We start from the raw sequence: 7,812 nt of genomic DNA on the forward strand, positions 1-7,812 counted from the left end.
ACGCTATTTCTTCCTTCCAGCGTTATTACCTCTTTTGGAAGATGGAAGGAGCGAGAGTCTGAGAGGGTCTCCGGTGAGGAGGCCTACTCACAGATGAGTTTTGTTGACACCTCGGTCTACCCAAACTACACAAAATGCTTCGGCAGTTTTTCCCATTATCAGCAGAATATACAAAACACAGAGAGACACATGTAAATTCACTGGTCAGTCTGGATAGCAGACCAAATTGGCTATATTTGTAGTTTAGACATCACAACGTCTATTGTGAAAAATTCCTACGCTGTCAAGTTTCTAGAACTCTTACAGACACGTTCACCTCTAAACCAACGAAATGACAAGATTTTACAAAATCGTTGGAGTTCCGCTTTAAGGGCGTTATCCGTGGTAAACCTGATACACCACCTCATCTACACTACTTGAAATTATCTGATGGATACAAAGAAAGTCAAAGTCAGGCCTACTTTACAATATATGCAGTTGGTAGCTGCATTCCTATAGCATCCAAAGACACGTTGTATTGTACAGTTTTACAATGGGAAGTCATTACACTGAATTACCCCATGGTACTGTTAAAGTTACAACCGTTGGTTAGCTACAGTGTGTGTTGGTTGTATCAATGCTTGTTAGCCTCTTTTATGGCCCAGGTGTTAGTTGGGTGTTACTGCTAATGCACATATAAATGTAGTTTATGTAAACACTTATGAATACGTCAAACGTTTTAGGCCATGTTGAATGTTTTACCACAGGTATCTGTTTTCACGCAAATGTACTTCGTCCATCACTGCACCCAGCTAACAACTGCTAATTGGTCCGAACCGGGTCATAAACTGGGCCAGCAAACACTGATCCAGCCTACGCAGGGTGCAGTCAGTCATCTCTAGAATAATGGCAGATGCAGCACATGATTACAATTTACTGTACACTGACTGACTAGATGTATATTCTGAGAGTGCTGATGAGTTATTTTTTCTAGGTGTCCTAATTTCATTGTCATAGCATAAACTGGCAATGCTAAGAGATGCGTCATTCAAGCGATCCACCATCGTCCCTGTCCCGAAGAAACCTCGACCCTCCTCCGACCTCAATGACTACCGCCCTGTCGCCCTCACATCAGTCATGATGAAGTGCTTTGAAAAGCTAGTCAGAGACTTCATCACATCTTCACTGCCAGCCTCCATGGACCCACTGCAGTTTGCATACCGCCACAACCGCTCCACTGACGATGCAATTGCACATCTGCTCCACACTACACTGACTCACCTGGACGAAGGGAGGGGAAATTATGTTAAAATGCTGTTTGTCGACTACAGTTCAGCATTTAACACTATCATCCCCTCCCTACTCACTACTAAGTTGGGGGATCTAGGACTGCATACATCCCTGTGCGACTGGATCTCCAACTTCCTAACAGACAGACCACAATCAGTACGGGTGGGCAACTGTGCCTCATCCACCCTCACCCTCAGCACTGGAGCTCCTCAGGGTTGTGTCCTAAGCCCCCTGCTCTACTCACTGTACACCTACGACTGCACAGCCACTTCCAGCTCCAACATCATTGTCAAGTTTGCTGACGACACCGTTGTCATGGGTCTGATCGCGGACAACGACGAGAGGGCCTACCTGGAGGAGATTAAACACCTGGAAAACTGGTGCCAGGAAAATAATCTCCTCCTAAACGTCAGTAAAACAAAGGAGCTGATTGTGGATTGCAGCAAGAAGCAGGAGCGGCACTACCAACCTGTGAGGATCAGTGGAACCACTGTGGAGAGAGTAGATAGTTTCAGGTACCTTGGTGTTCACATCTCGCAGGACTCACCAACTCCCTGGCAAAGAAGGCTCGTCAGCGTCTTTACCACCTCAGACGCCTAAGAGACTTCAGACTGCCCTCCAAGGTACTGCAGAACTTCTACACCTGCACTATCGAGAGCATCCTCACGGGGAACATCACAGTCTGGTTTGGGAATAGCACCAAGCAGGACAGACAAGCACTCCAAAGGGTAGTGCGTTCAGCAGAGCGCATCACTCACACGGAACTTCCTGACCTGCAGACCATCTACTACAAGCGGTGCCAGACCAAGGCCAGGAGGATTGTGAAGGACCCCACCCATCCCAACAATAGACTCTTCTCTCTGTTGAGGTCAGGGAGGCGCTTTCGCTCCCTGAAGACCAAGACAGAGAGACTGAAGAGGAGCTTCTTCCCACAGGCCATTCGGGCCCTGAATCAGGGAAACTGATAAACTGTGGGGACCACCACCACCATGTAACATAACTGTATATCTGTATATATATATTTATATTCAATTACCTTGTAACACAACAACTGTAGATATGTTACTATACGAAATGGATCTGTACATTCTGTAGATTGTGTACATATATACACAACCATATACATTGTACATTGTGTATATAATCATAATATACATATATTGTACATACATTGTTAATATATTTTGTACATACATAGAATATATATATTCCTCTTTGCATATATATATTTCACATATATAGAATATCTATATTTCTCTATGCACCCGTTTTCTTTTCGTCAGTTTGGACAGAGCACTCTCCACCATTTCACTGCGAGTTATACTGTGTATGACTATGTATGTGACAAATAAACCAAACTTGAAACTTGAAACTTGATTAATGCATTGTCCGCTAGCAACAGAATGCCTTGGTACTTAACACAACAAATCTTTAGCTTAATGGTCTAAAGATGTTCTACAAAACAATGAGAAAGTCTCAGTGTCTCCAGTGTAAAGCTGATGACATCTCTTGCAAGAGATACAATAAACACCTCCTTCTGTAATGCATGAGGAGGACAGGGTGAGGACTGATCCGTTTGTGCCCGTTATTGTAGTGGCTGTGTTAATAAATGTACGTGTAGCACACCTAGAGCGGCTGTAAGATACGGTACCACAGGTGTTATTCAGTGGCTTATCACAGTCTGATGTTTTTAATTCCATTTTGTCCCTTAAAAAGGGACAGTGTTTCTGTACCATCCAGGCAGACTTTGTGTTTAACATTAAACACTAGAGAACTCCAAGGTGCCCTCTAACAGTGATTAAAATGGCTTTGTTATAATGTCATAAGTCATATGCAGACTTGTAGACAACCTCCAGTTTATTTTGGGATCACGGCTTCGTCAAGGAGTTGAGCAGGTCCTATCGCCGTTGCTCTTGCAGGAGTCTTCCACTCGGACATGGTGTAGTGGCCTAGTCAGTGTGTAAACACATACGAACTCCAGTAGATGGCGCTGCTTTTGCCCATGATATTCACTAAAGCTGGATCAAAGCGCAACACTGAACACAAACAATTGGTTTTGTCCTACGGTATTAGTCAAACCTGAATTAAAGAGCAAGCGCATGAATATGAACAGCGACAGTGGTTACAAAAAGACATCAAAGATGTTTACAAAAACCAAATAAATATTTAGAGAAAAGCAGTAAAATCTGATTCCTCCTTTAGGCCAGGATATTTAGTAGCCCAGTTTGTGGATTCAAATGTGTTTGTTTTAACTTTCCTCTGTTTGTAATTTTCATATGGAAGACGGCACCTGCTTCATGCCAGAGGCTTGTCATGTAGACATCTTAGTGTTGTGGATGTCCAGACAGTGTCTAGCTGTGGGGCAGTTTACGTTCCCCGTGCAAATGGCATATTTGTTCTCCTAGCCTGTCCTGCAAAAGTTTTTTTTTTTAATTTTTTTTTTGCTTTTACAGCTGGGCTGTTCCTGCCTATAGATAACAAACAAGGTTTTACAGTTAATGAAACGATTAGTGGTGAATTCATTAATGAAATGATTAATGGAGAAATTGAGAAATTGTTAATGAAACTATTAGTGGTGAACTCATTGATGAAACACTTTATGGTGAACTCATTAATGAAACGATTAGTGATGAACTCCTTCTGCTACACTAAATCCAGAAAGATCTGGGTGTGTGTTACATTTGTGCAGTTGTTTTTGGGGTTACCTCGGGCTTCGGACCTGGTCCTGCTCATTGGGCGGTTGGAGATGTGTACCAGTTTACCATGTAAAGTAGGACATCTCATAGAACAAATGAATGTGGATTCAGAGGAATCCGACCAAGTAAATCACCTCTCAATAAGACCTCGATTCCTGTTAATGTTTTCTGACTCTGTGTTGTGTGTTGTGACAACTACCCTCTGTGTTTTGTTTGTTTAGAAGCATTTCTCTGTAGTGATGCTGATCTGTTTGACATGAGTATACGGTTCGTGTAAGGTAGTGTTTCTGTATCGCCATTCTTGAAAGTGTATCATCGTTTCCTTTCATCTGACCTTGGATTCCTGCCTCTGGACTTGCTGACACTGGCCATGGGGTAAATACTCTTTGAGACACTGGGTGAAACTCCTGGTAGATGGGATGGTGTTTCTGCCTATTGGTTTTCTAAGTATAGATGTAAACATTGTTTTGAGGTCAGCAAATCAGTTGTCTCAACATAAAAAAAAAGCAGAGGCATTACCTAGGCGTCTATTTCAGGAGTAACTGCGGTACCCTGTAGTAAAGAGGTATCCTAGAATGTAAGGAAGGAAGTCAATTTTATTCATAGATCATATTTAAATCAACAGTTGTTGAAGCAAGTGCTGTAGAAATGCCCCAGGCAACAGACACCTCTAAACATTTATATAATCAACTGCTGTAACATATAATAGAAACATCCACTATCATAGATTAATTCATAGTACATTCAGTTACTGTTTTCAGGCTGGATTTTAACCAGGTTACAGGTGAGACTCTCTGACCAGTGGGTAGACCAATCCAAATCTGCTTCAGAGAAAATTTGCATTCTCAAAGTATTACAACCATTACACATACATATAAAATAATTATTTAAAAAAGGAATATGCAAGACATATGTATAACGATAAAGAAGAGAAGGTTAATTATCAAATATATTTATATACTAATCACAAAAACAAACATATAGCATATATTAAAATAAAGGAAAGAAAAATATGGTTATTTAGTGGTGTATAATAACTAAAGAAAACCCATTTAACATGTGGACATATATGACAGTGAATCTTGACAACTCACCTTGGACCTCATTAAGTGTTATTAAGCACCTTTCAGCCACATGCTACAGCTGCTAATTCAGGCATTACATATTTATTTGTTACTACACTTTTGTAATTCAGTGGACTGGAAGTGTGTCTTATTCCTTTGTTTCTTCGGAATGTTCCACATTTGTGGGCATCCTGGTCTGCTGCACTACATGGACAGAGTGCAGGCATTCCCTTATCATTTAGTGGACTTTAGCTGTCCAAAATGTCAGTATTCACATCTAGTGACTGCGCGACCTCTATAGATAAGAACAGCGTGATAAACTTTAGTACAAATCCGAATCACTTTGAATGGAGCAAAAGAAATATGGCCATTTTGTATATATAATCTATATGATAAAAATAGGTCTAATTATTTGGATCACTAGTGTTTTGTGCTATTCCATTGATACTGTGCTTGACCAGCTAGCTAGCTGTCCTAGATCACTTTGTGTATTTCAAGATTTTCTTACAGCTGTGAAAAAAACATGCATGCTAATGAAAAAAAAACACGCATGCTAATTTGGAAAAAACATGCATGTTAATGTGGAAAAAACACATGTTTATGTGAAAAAACATGCAGGCTATTGTAGAAAACATGCATATTAATGTTGAAAAACATGCATGTTAATGCACAGAATGTCAGTGTGTCCTTGTCGCTGACTTGTTTGTCTTTCTAAGATATCTCAACCACAGCCTATGCCAATCGTGGCATTGTGTCTGAAGTCACGTAGTCACAGCTAAGAGCTAGGAGCATGGGAGCTGCATGCACAGTCCTTTATATCATCACCCAGCCTCAGAGCACAGAAGAGCCTGAGTCAGAATTTATTCTGATGGCAACATCCCAGCAGTCAGCAAAAACCTGCATGTACAGTCCCTATAATCCTGCATGTACAGTGCCTATAATCCTGCATGTACAGTGCCTATAATCCTGCATGTACAGTGCCTATAAACCTTCATGTACAGTGCCTATAATCCTGCATGTACAGTGCCTATAAACCTTCATGTACAGTGCCTATAAACCTTCATGTACAGTGCCTATAAACCTTCATGTACAGTACCTATAATCCTGCATGTACAGTGCCTATAATCCTGCATGTACAGTGCCTATAATCCTGCATGTACAGTGCCTATAAACCTTCATGTACAGTGCCTATAATCCTGCATGTACAGTGCCTATAATCCTGCATGTACAGTGTGTTTACTGGTGTGTTTACCTCCACCATGCTACACCCTGGGGCTGGTGTGTTTGTGGTGATGTGCAGTGTTTGGTGTCCCCCAAACAATGTCTAGTCTGATGTCCAAAAAGCTTTATTTTGGTCTCATCAGACCAAACAAACTTTGTCCAGTTGAACTTAGAGTCTATCACATGGCTTTGGGAGAACTGTAGCTGAGACTTGATGAGCTTTCTTCAACAGTGAATTTATCTTTGTCAGTCTCCCATAACGCTTTGACTGGTGAAGAACCCGGACCATAGAGCCACATGGATAGTCTCTCCCATCTCAGCTGCTGAAACTCTTAACTCCTTCAGAGGAGCCAGAGGGGTCTCTGTGGCATCCTCACTAGCCTCCTTCTGGTCCGGTCACTCAGTTTGTGAGGACAGTCTGCTCTAGGCAGATTCACACAGGTGCCATATTCCTTCTGTTTCTTCATGATGGATTTAACTGAAATCTTGGGGATGTTGAATGACTTGGAAGTGTTTGTAAAAAAATATCCATTCTCTCACTTATACTTTTCAATAACCTTTTCACAGTGTTGCAAGGAATGTACTTTTGTCTTCACGGTGTATTTGTAACCAAGAATATTGATTAACCTGTTACTAGACCTGTGTGTTAACCTGCATGTGTGTGCTAACCTGCAGGTATGTGCTAACCTGCACTTGTGTGCTAACCAATTAGTGTCTGACTGCTTTTCCAATCTTTAACTAATACAGGGAGGAACAGCAACTGTTTGTGGCAAAAATGCAGAAAGGGAAATTTTTCAAAAGAATTATGCTCTGTTTCTTTACATGTTTAGCACAAAACAAAAACGTCTCCAGTGTTTCTTGCTGCCAACTTTATAGATATTCACAAGTTTATAAATTACTGAAGTCATTTCACCCCACTAACCCTTCACCAACAGTTGCCATGGTAGTGTGACGCTTAAAGGAACAGACACGCAAACCGGCTGTTCTGAACAGGGTGTTTAGGCAGGATGAGAAGGGTGCTGTGGTACTTGTGGTGTTTTGAGAGAATCATGTCAGACATCGTTTTAAGACCCCAGGGAACTGTGCTGGCATATGTAAAAGGTGTATAATATGGTACCTTTAAACCAGACTAATCTGTTCATATTACTGTTATATGTATCGCTTAAGCAAATTAATGAACCAGCTGGAGAGGGAGACAAAGCTGTGGGCCAATGCTCAAGAAAGACCAGGATAAAAGTCCTGAGTTTTATTACCTTGATAAAAGTCCTGAGAGTTTTATTACCTGGGCAAAAGTCCTGAGAGTTTTATTACCTGAGCAAAAGTCCTGAGAGTTTTATTACCTGGATAAAAGTCCTGAGAGTTTTATTACCTGGGCAAAAGTCCTGAGAGTTTTATTACCTGGGCAAAAGTCCTGAGAGTTTTATTACCTGGGCAAAAGTTCTGAGAGTTTTATTACCTGGATAAAAGTCCTGAGAGTTTTATTACCTGGGCAAAAGTCCTGAGAGCTAGTGACACTCTTGTAACTTGCAAAAAGAGCCTTAAAACACATTAGGTAACATTGC

Source organism: Electrophorus electricus, chromosome 6, assembly GCF_041902795.1.
Source record: "Electrophorus electricus isolate QZ-2024a chromosome 6, ASM4190279v1, whole genome shotgun sequence".
NCBI lineage: Eukaryota > Metazoa > Chordata > Actinopteri > Gymnotiformes > Gymnotidae > Electrophorus > Electrophorus electricus.